This window comes from Photinus pyralis, unplaced genomic scaffold, assembly GCF_008802855.1.
Source record: "Photinus pyralis isolate 1611_PpyrPB1 unplaced genomic scaffold, Ppyr1.3 Ppyr1.4_LG3b, whole genome shotgun sequence".
NCBI classification, from domain to species: domain Eukaryota; kingdom Metazoa; phylum Arthropoda; class Insecta; order Coleoptera; family Lampyridae; genus Photinus; species Photinus pyralis.
The window spans coordinates 11,148,666-11,164,481 of record NW_022170510.1 but is presented as its reverse complement, the minus strand read 5'-3'; the positions used below and the strand labels follow the sequence as shown (position 1 = coordinate 11,164,481).

Sequence of the window (15,816 nt, the reverse complement as noted above, 5' to 3'; positions counted from 1 at the left end):
AATTTGCAAAAATTCCCTAAAAATTCTCTTGCACGTTTTTTTCTTGCTTTCGAGATGCATATTTTAACTTCTGTAGCAGGTACGTTTATCCTAAATATGATCCTTGTATTAATTAATCGTTTATAATAAGAAAAAAAATTAATGGAATAATAAATAACCCTCGTGTTAACAATAATAGAGTTCTTTGTATACTTACATAACTGCCTCTATACTTTTCTGTCTGTGCTTTCTCTTGGGACGCATCTGTCTAAACCTTCATTAGCAATAGTAACAACGAAACAAATTTTGAAGGCGCAACGGTTCCAATTAATTACTCTGAGCGCAAGAGTTTATGATCCAATAATCACTGTGGGTCAGTGACGGTGACACAAAACAGACATTTTTTCTTCGTATGAAATTTACGTATACTGGTCAATCTAGTTTCAGTGTGTACATAATCAATTTTTTATAGTATTTAATCAAAGTGTTTCCCATTAGTAAATTTGAAAATTAACAAGTTTAATGTAACTCTAATTTAAACGAATCCCTACATTCAAAACAGATTTTCCAATTTCTCACATCTGTGGACGTTTTTGCCCGTTGCAATTACAACATCCCCTCAATCTGCGTGTATATATATGGTCGAATTATTTCCAATAAATTTTGTCGCATCTTGATGAGTAGGGACCACCCATATAGGACAAGTGTTATTATTCAATTACGGCATCGCCACCGCATAGTTCCAAAACATGACCTATTTATACGCAACGAGCTCATTTCCCACATGAGAACATTATAGAAAATGAAGTTTGTGTATTATCCTACGCCCTAATAGAGCCAAGAAGTAGGAAATTAACATGGACAATGCACGGGTGCGTTCATTAACCTTAACTATTGTTTTGATTCAATTTGAGTTTATGATAATTCTCGTCAAATACTAAACTCGTGCACGTTTTGAAACATTACGTCATACATAATTTTCGATGTACGTGCTTCCGGTAATTTGCTTTGTAATGAGCGCCGCCGACAGAGTGAACTTTGCTGAATTTATTAGGTAGTGCCGAAGCGCCGTTGTTGCATGCATTAACGCTCATAAAGATCCCTAATGCTTTATGCATAAGATTTAGCACCTATTCATATTCTACGGCTAAACAAATCGTTGTAAATAAAACCGTTGTCTAAGATGATTTAACGCTTATATCCTTTATGGTCACGTCGGTCGTGTCGTATCAATCGCCATATACGCACGCGGATAATGGATTTCTATTCGCCTCTCGCAAAAAAATTGATTCTTTACCCGAGAATAAAAAATGGCGAATTATTTATTCTCTTCTGTAGCAAAGTGAATTGATTATCTGATCTGTGACCACTTCTGTGGTCAATGCCAGTATGTTGCCAACACAAGATGAAAGTCTGAACCTGAAGTAGCTAATATCAGTCAGTTATAGCACTTAGTGGCAGTCAGAAAGGGGGCAATACGAAACCATGTCCGTTTAGAATATACCACAAGACAACTAAAATAGGGACATTTTTAATAAAATTCTATAATTATCGATACCGGAACGCATAGAAAATCGTTAGAAAATTTGTAAACGTGTCGGAAGGAATTTTTTTGTTGCCATTATTGAATAATTGAATAAAGAATCTGATTATTCTTCGTAGCGACCATGTTCCGTACGAGGTGGGGTAAATTTAAAAGGGGCTTAGAGAACGCCAAAAAAACTGCTGAAAGTTCTGAAGAGGCTAGAAGAAAGAAATACTCGAAGAACCAACGAAAGACAAGAAGGTGAATGTATAGTTAGTACAAAAAATACCTTCGGCCTTACTTAGAACTCAAAAAAACCTTACCTGTAAAGCACAAAAAGTCTTCTAAAGTGCCTCAAAAATCATAGTACATTTTTAACGAAAAAAGTTTAAGAATTATTTAAAAAATAATTCGCCGTTATCAGTTTCATTAACAAAGTAAACAGAGTCGTCCCCTTGGTCGACAAATTCCTCAGTTCCGCAAATCCCGCGGGATCCCGCTCCATTTATGTGCGGGATTAATCTCGCAATCCCGGTATTGCATTCCCTAGTTTCTAGTCTATAACTTTTTATTGAGAAGTCTGATCGAAAAAGTACGAATTGAATTGGATTGTACGCACCAAAATTAATAAGAAAAAGTGTTTTCCCGAGAAATTTTGGTGCAGTCGATTTTTGGTAAAAAAGGAAGGTTGTACACTGCCTTTCTGAAGACTACCAAGGATATGCAATGCAAACGATGCAATTCCGTGACCAGTAGTAGCACTCATTGCAAAGGCAAAATATGTATTAACCAAAGATCTGAAAGTTTTAAATGTGACCAGTGCGATGAAAAGTGGGTAGTTACAAAACTATGTTACCAACCAAACATATTATTGTGTTACCAACTCATGATTAAAAAAAAACTAATTTACCGACAAAACTTTATTAATTTTGACCTTTTTTACGCAATTCGTTACAAAAAATATTGTACCTAACTCTTTCGGAAAGAATTTTCCCGCATTCGCACTAAATGCAGCACTCCCTACGGTCGTGCTGCAAACAAAGTGCTCATACGGGAAAATTAACTTACCGAACTTGTTAGGTAAATAACTATTTCATCACCAGTTGCGAAATATTTTACTTTTCACAACTGGTTATGAAAAGTAAGGCATTTGACAACGTCAACGAGTTTTAAAAAGTGTCACTTTAAATGTCAAAATTAGAAAAAGTTATTTTCATTTCAAAAAGTTGTGCATGCAGACAGTATTTTGAGAATTCATTATTACTTGATAAACGTTGATATGGCAACCGCGTTTTTCACTAACAGATAGGGAAAGAATAAAATTTTCTTATACTGGTCCGCAAAAAAAAATTAAGTCGCGTAAGACCTCACCTCAAAGTTCAAGACAAAAAATTCAGTTTTTTAATAAGATATTTGTATTTGGTAGAGAAACAAAATGGGACATATTTTGGTATTACGTGTTCCTATACTTATCATGAATAGTTCCTGATTTATTGCATTGGTATCATCTGTTTCGCATTTTTTTAGTTATCGAAAATGAAAAAGGAAAATTTAAACAAATCCAGTGGCACAAATCCGTTACCTGCCATACTTAATAGTATACCTATTAAAATAACGCTAGAGCGAATTGCCGCATCAGTTCGAAGTCGCTTCGCTCCTCGTTTTCCAAAGAACGTATGCGGCAATTCGCGTAACGATACGAGTGTTTTATACGATTTTTTCGATTTTGGATTTTACGTTAATTCCATTACTTATTTTTCGATTTTGGTACTGTTAGAGCACTGGTTTTAGGCGATTACCCATGACGTAAATATTGCCGCCATAGGCAACTAGGGTGGGGATAGGGGGGGACTAAGCCCCCCCCCCCAAGCCATGCGACAAATCATAATTCTTAACCTGTATTTTATTTTTGAACTCGCTTGCTACCCGAGCAGAAGATTGTAGGCTTCGGCGTCGGTCGGTCGGTGAACTAGTCATCTCTCAAGCTGCAATCATATTGCCAGTTTCTCCAGCAACCTGTGAAAGACCATTTTCGGCTATGCGAAATTTATCAGCTGGTTAAGAACAATAATGTCTCAAGACCGTTTCTCTAATAATCTCTTTGATATATAGAAAGAGATGTTTCCGTCGATTCCGCACAAATTGTTAATGTGCAAAAAAACTTGAAAAATATTTTTAAGCCTGTAGTAACATCAATAAAATTTACTTCTTGTATTTTTTTATAATAATAAACGTGTAAAAAATATAGGAAACGAGCTCCTGGGTATGGCTATAGCATGTGGAAAACCAAATTTTGAAACTGGCGTTAAATTTGCTTTTATTCCAAGTGACTATATGTATCAAATTTCATTTAAATATCTTCATAAATAAGAAAGTTAGCAATTCGCGAGGCAATTCGGTTTATGAGATGCGAAAAGGGCACTCTGAATGCTGATCGATTAAGCTAAACTTTTGGAATTGCGTCTTATATGGAAAAAGCCATGCGCATATTGAGTTTCATGTAGTTCGGTTCATAACTAACGGAGATGTCAAAAGGGCCTTCTTTATTGTTTGGCTTACATTGCCATTTTACGAACTCCGATCTACAAATATGATAAAGAATCCACCTGCAAAATTTCATCGTAATCGGTTCATTCGTTTACGAGATATCGTGCTAACGGACGGACAAACGGACAGACGGACAGGCACCGCAAAACAATAATAAAATAATTTGATAAATTTACATTTGGTAATGTCTTCAATAAAGTGAATGTGATGCTCAGAATTCAGAAAATTTTCAACTTAGTAGAATGGGAATGCTAAGAGATAAAAATTGGATGGTTTTTTGGAATGGGCTTAATAATGTACACCGGGCTGTAGCCCCCCCAAAAGTTGAAGTCTAGTTGCGCCTATGATTGCCGCACGCTTTTTTGACCACATCAATACTCAATTTACTTTTATTTTGATTAGTACTGCCAACGTCAGTCTACAACCCTTAATTTAGCTTAAAATTAATTCAAAAGAAGGAAATGAAGTGAACTTTTAATTAAGATTGTGGAAAATTTAGGGCTTCCGTATTTTTTTTATTTAAAACGCGTTATTAAAGTGCCCACTATCCATTTTTATTAATTTCATGATCATACAGAGGGGGGGGGGCTTATTAGCGTCCTGTACCCCGCTCCTGAACTGTTCATTTTGTTTCATCTCGCGATTCTGTCCATTTGACCGTAAATACCAATTAGATTCTAAAAATATTGAACCCTTAGAGCGATTTTCGATGATTGTAAAACGTCGTATGGCAAATAACGAATTTGTTAAAATTCGATTTCCCATTTAAAAAGTTTATCATTCGAATCGCAGTTGTATCTTGAGAGTTATCATCCGAACCCGTCAGTATTAGAAAAATTTATGTTTATAACACGGTATTTTGAGGCTAATTGCTTTGTGTTTCGTAACGAATAGGTATGATGATGTGTATCCTTTTTAGTAGGTCTTATTCTTTACTCTATACAAATTAAGATATTCTAATTTGTTGTTCCTCTCCTTACAGATTTTGAAAGGTGCAATCCCACAAATTCATTCAAATTCTATTGGGGAAATATTAAGGCTAAATGTATATGTCACACCATAAAATGCATGGTGAATGATGCTCCCATAATAAATCCGTCAGACATATACTTAAAGGCATATAAAGGATAGCTACGTTATAGACGACGAAGCGATCTTCAAGTTACAAAATAAAGAAAATATAAAAGGAACGACAAGAAGGATCCAAGCACAAACAAATCGCCTTCTCCAGTTGTTATCGAAGACATACAGGAAATACCTGAGTCCTACACAGGACTAAATTACGAAAAGTGGTTACGCATGGATTCGGGAGTATATAATCCACACCAATTGCTTTGGCATTTGTGCCGGTCGAAGATATCGTTTGATGATATTGTCGAATCGTGCGACGAAAAGGCTCCTTGACATTTGTAGTTTTGTGGAAAGAAATTATGTGAAAGGCGAGAAAGTTAGGCGAAAACTGATAACTCCGCGTTTTCCACCATGTGAGTGGAGTTGATATGAACGAATTCGTCTAAATTTGCTGCGCACAAATAATTTGGCAGAAGGGTGGCACCTGAAGTTCCAATTGATGTTTTTTGATTCTTTAAAGGACACAAAACGACAGAACTATACATCTAAAAGCTATGGGCCATGCTTTCGCTGGTTATTTTGTGATTCACTCGTCCTCGCCACTTGAGCAAAATGATATCTTGAATGAAGACCGAAATCTGAATTAACTACTAGTGACAAAAATCCCCTCTTACAGGAAATGATAATGACATTAAACTCGTCGATATCGACCTGGATGCAATTCTTCCCGAATTTCATGTTTTCCAACCCCTATCTCGCTCCGATCAGGAAAATAAATGTATCGAGAGTAAGCTAAAAGTATGTCAACCTCTAGTCGGTCGGTTTACGTAGGAAGTTCATTTAAAAGATATTCATCTCTAGCATCCGTTACACCGATTGGAGTTGACGGTAACTGTTTTTTAGGGCATCAAAGTTTCAAGTTTCAATTAGTTATGCCGAAACGCAGCGACTTTTCTGAAAAGGCGGACAATTTCGTTATACGACAATATGACAGAGGACGGAGTTTGGGCCCAAACAGAGCATAAATAAAACATTAATCATACATCCTTTACTATAAAAATTTTTTAGCGAAACTAAATCGCGCAGGCAGTACAAATTGGTGTTTCGACTTGGGTTTTTTTTTCTTATGTGCCAGCGGAAGAGGTCTTAACTTAATTACCCAACTGCGCGATTTAGTTTCTCTAAAAAAAACAATTTGGACGAAAAAAGGTTATAACAGCGAAATCGTTAAAGATAGGGGTATAACATGTTACATAAAAAATAAGTATTTTTCAAGTACGTTCCAATTCAGTAATAAAATATGAGGTGTTCCATTTAAAAAAACAAAAATTTGATACGCCACTGGAATACATCAGCACGCCCCTGGTGACTAAAACTATTTTAGAAATTAGCGACGGTAAAGGAATTATGATCCGAGGGGTCTTAGGTGCTACACCCTGTATAAAACCACCAAGTTGCCCTTTAGTGTAATTTTCATAATTTTTTTTACTTTACAAATACTATCGATACGAAGAAATCATATTGTAGGTTTGTTGTGCCTTTTTTCCCTTTTAAGCCCGTTTTTACATGGGGATGCAGTCGCCCAGATACCGGTATCTGGGACACACCTGAAACCATCTTCCCGCATATAGTATGGGCGAATAAATTTCGGTCTCTCTCTCAATTATACATTCTTGTTCCAGCTGATGGTCTTTCCACCACTATAAACGTAGCTGATTAGTGATTATTATTAAGAATCCTTTATAAATAGTTTTGTATTGTCGTCCGTCCGTCCGTCCGTGTGCGCTATAACTCTTTTTAAAAGTGGGCGATTGTATTGAAATTTGATATACGGGTACTTTGGACATTAAGGAAGGCCGCTAGTTCAACGGGAACAAAAGTTATTGGACTTCGAATGAATCGAGAACAGGAAAAACTGCGGGCTCAATATAATAGGAATCAACATATTTCCGAGCATATTTCATTCCCTAGGTCATGTATCGAGGTGGGACTTTCGCTAGATTATTCCCTATGACTCTTAGATGTGTAACACAAAATCGTCCGGAAACCTTAATTTCCATGCCTACTTTCTGTCAGGAAATTTTAGTTTCCATGACAGAGGCTAAAAATAGTTTACATTGTCGTCCGGGAATGTATTGGTTTTACTACTAGATACAAAATCTACTATTTTTAGCATTCTTAAGTTTTGTATGGGTATGAAGTTACCAGTTTCGTCACGCAGAAAAGATGACAGTGGTGTCGCATCAAGTGATGATTATACCGTACTCGAATGCAATGGGTAGATTCGGGAAAATGGACTTACTTAACAGGAAAAAAAATTATTCGAATCTAAAATTCTCGCACATCGCATTACAAGTATGTTACGAGGCTTATTATCTAGCTTATTATTCAGAAAGTTTTCGTTTGCGCCACGAGCGAGATTACGGTAGGTATACGTTACCGCCCGAAATAAACCTAAATCAAAAAGGAACACAACAACAACCCTCCCATATAAGGGAGTTCTAAAATTTACTGTTGTTTGCCAAATACAACACACTACCAGAGTAATTCATTAAAATGGAAACTTTGTCAATTTAACAAGTACACTTCCTTTTGATTCTAATTATCTCCCGTTTGCATTTCCTTCGTCCTTTCGAAGGGTCGAAAAGAAAGACGTTTCCAAAAATTGAAAGAATGCCATTTAGGATGTAATGTGACACAAAAACATTTCATACAATGTTTTAACGGCTGCAGAAATTGGAGAAGGGAAAGGATAAGTATCTTCAAAAATGAGCGAGTTCAACATTTTAAGTGAATATCGTATCGTATCTTTCCTCAAGTACCACTTAAAGCCTAAATAGGGTATGACGAGAGTGTGCGAAATCATTAGCGCGACCTTTTCGGCTCATATTAAATTTTAATTTCAACTCTCCCTGTTTGCCTCCCCCCAAAACCGTCCCTCATCGGTACGCTTTATCGAATTATAGTTTGCGAGCGCGCGCGATTAAAAAATGAAGACTATTCCGCTGTAACACTTTTAATTTCGGGAGATGACTAAATTTCCGTTTGCTAACGCGGGTAAATGAAGTGTAGCGCAAATTAAATTGTAAGGGTGCGAGCAGGGCGACGTTATAGAAAAGAGGCGAAATGACAAGTCGAAAATTGAAAACAAACCCAATCTAAAAATTTGCACTTTCATAAGCCACCTTATTCGGGGAATTTCTTCAATTAGTCAAAGTTTACCCTCGCGATTAAGTGGGTTGCCTTCATAAACAAAAGGGGTCGGCACTTTTAAATTGTTTTGTGCAACTAATTACACGAAACACTTCAACGGAGCTAAATTCAAAGAGTGGACAACTGCGTCAAAAAACTTTCGCATGTTAATGCCACAAGGGTCAATTTAAAAGTTTGAAGGAACTGGGGAACGCCGCTAATGTCAAATACAGGACGGTATATACGAGTTTAGCGTATTATTATCCTCCACTCGTGCAATTACCATTTACTCTGACTGTAAGTTTCATTCCTTGCAAAGCGTAGATCCGATCTCTACTATATTAATTATTGTAGGGAAAGTTTTGAATATTGATAACGTTGTCGACTGCACTTGCATAAAGTGGGACTAATTACATACAGCACGCTCGTTAAAGCCTGAATGAGTTTCTATTTAGCGCACTCAGTCAATAGTCCTTATAACGGTTTACTTACATCACAGTAAATTCACTGCATCTAACCGCACTACACGTACATATTCTGGGGAATTAATGGAATAATTAAACTTGGAAACGAAAAACTAAGTCCTCAGGATTACCATTGGGTATTTTGGGGCATGCGTGTTTCATATAAATAAGTACATGGAGTTATTACGGTTACTTTAGCTTTGATGATGATGAAACTGAAACTAATTTCCGTTAATTTGTAAAGTTGCCCCGGAGTTTTCACTATTCATAGTGGAAATATGATTTATGTTTGCATTTTGAGAGGAAAATGACCGCTACTTATTTATTTGTTTTATTTATTACGAATATTACTGAATCTTAAAACAATTTTTTATTATACCTGAATCACAATCTCGGTTTTAAACACTTAAATGCGTGCGAAAAAAGGCCTTTAAAACACACGTGCTTTAAAGTTGCTAAGTAATGATACTTCAAGTATGACTTTTGAAACTGGTGATCTGGGGCTGAAATAAAAAATCCTCTTAGGTCGTTTTCTGTAAATGCACAACGTTTCTTTGGCTTGTACCTATCCTTTGGTTGAAGCTTTCACAAACGCGCGTAATTTAGGGTATGCTTCCAAATCTGTTCCACTTTTTAATCGCAGCATTGTTTGAAGTTTTGAATGAATGCACCAAAAGATTTAAATACCTTTGACATTTCCTTCATATATGCCAGCATTATCGATGCATTTAACACTTTATTCATAAGTAACTTCCTATTCATTCATGGAAACTTTTCATATTCTTTATAATAGGCTTTACTGGATTTGGATTTTACACCTACCAACGTTTGTTTAGATTTTACTACAAGCGATTTAATGGGCCGTGTATTACCTTTTTCAACGGAAATCGTTTTATTTACAAAGACGATGATTTTTATAAGCAAACGTCAAGTGACATTTCCATGACAATCGTGAAATTTCGAACACCCAGCCCACTTAATTAAACATGTATTCGAGTATAACGTCAATATGGTTTCATTGTATTTCCTATTTTTAAATTATACTGCAGGTATAATAAAAAATACTATAAGATACACTGTATAATTGGTCTTTAAAGCACTTGCAACGTTAGAGGCACTCCGCTTTGCGTCGTGCCATTAAACTCGTTGCGCGTGCTTTAAAGACTTGATTATTTACACTTGTATCTTAATATACTATTCCACAAGTTTGATATCTCGGGCAAAAAAATTGCACGTATAGGGCCAAGTACAAGTAAAACGTATAGGAGAATTCTTACCTCGCCTCGCACTCTCAGGTATCGGTGAATTTAATAGGTTACCACACTCGTATGCCGAATTGTAGGTACAGTAACGTATCCGTAATTTACACTGGTACTTATAATTAAAATTTAGACCGGAATTAAAAAGTCGAGTCTGAACTTGAACTAAAATTGAAAGCCTAAAAGAAATCAAAGGGAACGTTCCTTCGTTGATATCATAAAATGTACATACCTCTTAAATAAGAGGGCTAATCGTAGATGAAGCAGCAACTGTCGAAGGAAACTGCGGTACAACCTAAACAAAAGGTACGCTTCAATTAAGTACGCGAAATTCAAAAGGCGGTCCTTAGGATAAGAAAGGAAGAAAGCAAATGTAAATCCTCACTAGGAGTATTGGTACATCCCGTCCATCTACTTCTTCGGAATCCCCAAATTAAGAATCCAATCGCCAGGGAGCAATATACACGGAAGATGGCAATTAAAATTCCATGCGTTCTACCTTACGCTTCCAGCTGTTTGCTTAATTGACGTGTATTTCTATACGGCGCGACGTATGAAGAAAAAGAAAATGACAATCGACAACCCAACAATCACGACGCGGTCAATCTGCGCGGTTAAATTCCATCAATAGATGGAGCCAGCCATTAGATCGTTCCCAAAAGTTACAGGGATCTTTCAACAAGTAATAAAGCGTAAACAATAATAATGCTTTGTAATGGAGAAAAAAAACCGTTACAGAATCCTTGGCAACCTACAGCGCGATAAAAATCTGGACTCTAGGTATTATACATTTAAGAAGACCGTAAACCAATACGGTTACTCATTAAGAATTTATATAAATTTAAGTTTGGGGGTTTGGGCGGTTTAGACCGAGATTTAGAGAAGAAGATTGTAATATACTTATAGCGATTAAAAACACACTTTTGTTATAGGTACCACTAAATGATCCTCTGATGCTCATTGGTTATTTTTGGCATATTTTGCAGTCAATGATGTCATTATCATTTTTTGTCGGATCTGATGCAATTTAAATGTACCTACGTCATTATCCAGAAGTTACATTTATTTTATGCCAAAATATAAGTGGCCTACACAAACACAATGTACATTACAGATTACCAGAAACATTTTCCGTTTGCTTTAGAAGAGAGGATCGAATTACATGTCTATTTTTGTCCGAATTAAATTTTCTAGCGCCATTACAACATTTTAAGGAGTCGTTCCGGTCTAAGGCAAACTTAATGAGGCATCATCAATAACGAGGGAAAAATCCCGCAATTAACATCGCGTCGTCAATATATTTTTTCTAGGCGGTCCTTCAAAAAGGAAATCCGTACATAGGATAATTACAAGCAAAATTTGTTAGGGTTAACGTACTTGTAATAAAAGCTCGTGGCATCTTAGTCGCATACATACACGTTCCTTTCTAAAAAAGAAAATTCCGGTAATTTATTAGGTTTCCTTTTCCCTTAGATTTTTATTTATCCCATCATCACTCATACAACTTTAAGTTAAGCTCTAAGGAAATTTTACTTGAAAACGAGATTTTATAAAACTGCCCCAATTTATCTTGTATTTTTTTTGTTTTGTAGCGTCGATAAAACAAAGAGCCACCCACTGATTATAAATAAGGTGACATTAATCCCGGGAAATATTATTGATGAGTGCATTTTGGATACGCCTAATTACCCATCACTGCCCAATTTATACAGTTGCGCTTTGACGTGGGTTAAAATAGAAGAGGAGTTTTGACAAAATATCAAATTGAATTGAATAAATAAACGGAATCTGCGTGTGTGCAAATTTGTACCGGCATTGATATGCATAAAATTCGCAAAAATTCAGACACGAAAAATCGTCTGACCGAGACGAATTTCAGGGTCTCCTAATCACAGTTTGTCGTTGCTTGCTATTTATCTATGTAATTGCGACTGCTGGTCGCCTGTATAAAAAAAAATTGTTTAATCCATTTCAGTTGCCCAAAACAATTGGTCTGGAAGAAAAACGCAGAACGCCAACGTTTGTTTTTCTTTAATGCTTAATTTGTCACCTTTTTCGTCACCTAAGAAAACGAATGTAATTTTTAATAGTCATTTATTATTAGGACTTGTGCAGCTGATCGCCACGTTCAGATTTGCAACAAAGATTTAAGACTTAAGACTTAAAACTTGAAAGAGTCGAAGGCCCGCTCCAACCAAATTTCGTAAATTCCATTGAAATCGCTACTCACATTTTGAATAAAATCGGAAATAGCATTCGGAAAAAAGAAAATTTCAAATTGGGATTCAAACTGACCCATACTGAAAAATTACACACATTGAAAAAAGAATGAAATACAAGAAAATCCTGTAAGAAAAAAACTTAAGGTTAACAGTGCCTTTTGAATAGAACACACCCCGTTTGCAAACGGTCCATCTAAAAACCAATTAAAAGATCTCAAAAATTGGTCCAACGGAACGCAGATACTGACGAAACTTCGCTTTCACGAAATACTTGTAGTTTTAACAGAATTACCTTTTTTTATTTGACACTTGTAATTCCTCCAACGACTCATCCGACGAACTTGTGAGTGAGATTTCGCTGATGAGATGAGTTACGCACACATTCAAAATTTACCCTAACAGCCGCGTCGTTAATTTGCACCGCTTATTTAAGTGATTGACACCTCCACTCTAATTTTCTCGCCCTGTTAATAATCGACGAAGAACGAACAAGCAACTACGTCGCCAAATTGATACCTATCTGTGACGCTTATCAATAATTATTAACCGATAACAGCAATTACAAAACACATTTGTCCAAATTACGTCGTTTTGAAATAAATGTTTCCTTATTTTTGCGTTCCTAGTATTTCGTACCCTCATTCAAATACAATATCAAAGAGAAAAAAATAAACATTACCCTGTGTACATTTGACAAAATGTCCCTCAGGTCCTAAATAAAATAATTACAACATTGTACAGGATGTCCCATCTGAAACCTCCAATGCGAAAGCCAAATTACGTTCACAGGAGATAAATCTTTAACTACAGGGTGGCTCGCTCTCATCGTGTCGGCATTATTTCAACCTAGAGAAACGAGACCCCCTGCAGTTTGCACAATAATATTTGATTCCCTTTCCCACTTGGAATAGTAATAGAAAAATGTTCGAACACTAGAATATCTTGTGAAATCACTGTATTAATTCTAATTCATTGCATAAATTTGCAAGAAATTTGCAAGAAAATATACAAAACAATGAAAAATGTTTCCATGATTTTCAAGCTGAGAAATTCAAAAATGATGGCCTGAAAAAGTGGTCGACAATACGAAGATTATTTATCTACAAAAAGCCCTTGATTTTCATCTTAACCACTGTATGTGTAGGCGTTTCGCGGGAGCGTTTCGTCCACAACGTACCGCGATTCCGCTCATAATATAAAATTTAAATTTAAATTCATTCTTGTCGCCACTTACTAATCTCGTTGTGCGGTTTGACCGCAGAACGATGGCGGACGGACGGATAATGTGGACGGTCATATTTAGAGCCATGTGTTTTAGTCGTCCTATCAAAACGATCCCGATAAACGGGACCGCCCAAAACGCACACTTTCCCACTACTAAATACACATCACCAAGAAATGCAGAAGATATGTAATGAAAAAATTCCTACCTTTATAAAGCTGCCTTTCTGGAATCTGAAACAAAGAATAAACTTTCGTTAAAACAAGAATACCAATCATAATAAGGCGAGTCTTTACACAGGGTGTAGCATCTAAGACCCCTCGAATCATGATTCCTTTAGGTACCATAACAGAAATGTAAAAGCAAAACTGTGCGCAATTACCATGTTTCTAAAATATTCCTGGACATCAGTGACGTGCTGTGTTTCACTGGCGTGTAAAACTATACATTTTTTTTTAATGAAACGCCCCTTATTTTACTGAAGAATTGGAAAGTACTTGAAGAGTACCTACTTATTTTTGTATGTAACATATTATACCTTTAACTTTAGCGATTTCGCTGTTATCACCTTTGATAATTGTTCGAAATAAAGACCGTCCTGATTGTGGCATATAACTGCGAGCTGTACTCGCTTATTTTTTTTGTATCAGTGGAAATTTTGTAGATCAGCCATCCAGAGCTATATTTTGTTTTCTTTTTTCGATAAAGGACATGACAATAATTATGTAAAACTGGAAGGGATTTTAGCCTGTACCTTAATTCAAAATTTAACGCCAGCGCGATTTAGTTTCTTTGAAAAAAATTTAAAAAAGATCAACCCTTGAAGAAGTACATTTTTTTAATATCTTTTATGGTACACAAATTATGATTCGAGCGAATTTTACTCCGAAGTTTTTATTGCACTCTGAGAAACAGCCGCGTACCAGTTTGGCGCCCCAGTACAACAACACATCAGAGTGTAACAAACAAGTATGTGAACAAAAATTGAGTGGAAGGGCCAAAATGGATTTTTTGGAAGGTACACCCTCAAAAGTCTGCGTTTCTTTAATTTTTTTCTTGGGAATCATCAAATAGAACTTACGGACTTAACCCTAGATTGTTGGGTGTCCTTCCTGATTTTTTAAGAATATTTCTAAAATTCCTACCCCAAGATGGCACACTTCTATATAGAAATTCGAACTCGAGGGCGACTTTTCTTTAAATAAACCTACGACATCGGACACATTTTGAAATTTGAACATATTGAGCTTTCAATGTATGAATGAATGAATGTACAATTTAACATTTAAGATTAAGAGAACATTTAAAATGTATCAAGATTTATATTGAATCTTGAAATCTTAAATTTAAAATACTAAATGTGCATAAACCAGATACCAAAAACATAAGTGAACTAAATAATCTGCAAGATAATAAAGATGAAATTTACAAAGGATTTCGCTTACATCACAAATTTAATTAATATATATTTGAGGATAAAATATTTGTTTTCCCTGGACACTGGTCTGGGTACATGTGGTATTAACATTGTTGGCGAAACTTACACTCGAGGAGAAAATCAAATATTTGCGAGTATGCCGTATATTAATTATTATTCGAGAATTTAGAGATTTCAATATCTCATTCAGGGAATGCTCGCATCTATGATATTCGTGCGATTTGTTTTCTGTTCAAAAAAATACAACTATTCAGGTCGCGTACTTTGCCCTTAATGATTTATTTCTGAACCCCTTTATAGACTTAACGAAGCGAAACCTTAAAGGTGTTAGGTTTAGGGTTCCACTCACTCTACATTCCGTATACCGCATTATCTCACCCTTTTCAATGCATGAATGGGTAAAAAAAGGTGGACGTGATTTAATAAATGAAATATTGTCTATTCATCATCTTAAACCAGCAAAATGTCTCTAGAAACATTACATCCGTAAACAAAATTTGTTTTTCTGTGCTCTATTATTATATTATTTCGACGTGCGATAGATTAATTTCTTGCTGTAAGTAAACAATTTTGGCTGGGAATCAATTTCGAAGACACCTTTTTCGGCCCTAAATACACATAACCCAAATTGCAGTTTCCCCAAACGTCTCTAGCAGCTTCATAGATCAGTTTTCCAATGTTCGTAAAGCAATCAAGTTTTGATAAATAAAATAACGAACCGTTATCGGGCTTTTAAGTAAATGTTTCCTATCGTTAAAAAAGGCTACAGTCACCTGATGTAAACTGTAGATTAAACAACAAAAAGAAGTTTTGTAATAAATCTGTAGACAGTATATTGTACAATGTACAGGGTGGTTCAAATTCGTGGGTCACCATTGCGATCTCCTTAATGGTAGG

General features: G+C 35.8%; 1 protein-coding gene across 1 annotated transcript in view; it reads right to left on the bottom strand.

Moving 5' to 3' along the window:
* LOC116166355 (fat-like cadherin-related tumor suppressor homolog) overlaps nt 1-15,816 on the bottom strand; it is a 288,265-nt gene that overhangs the window by 255,255 nt on the left and 17,194 nt on the right. Inside the window, exon 2 of the mRNA XM_031481312.1 lies at nt 13,690-13,714. The gene's annotated coding sequence lies outside the window, so the exon portion shown is untranslated. The remainder of the gene's footprint in view (nt 1-13,689; nt 13,715-15,816) is intronic.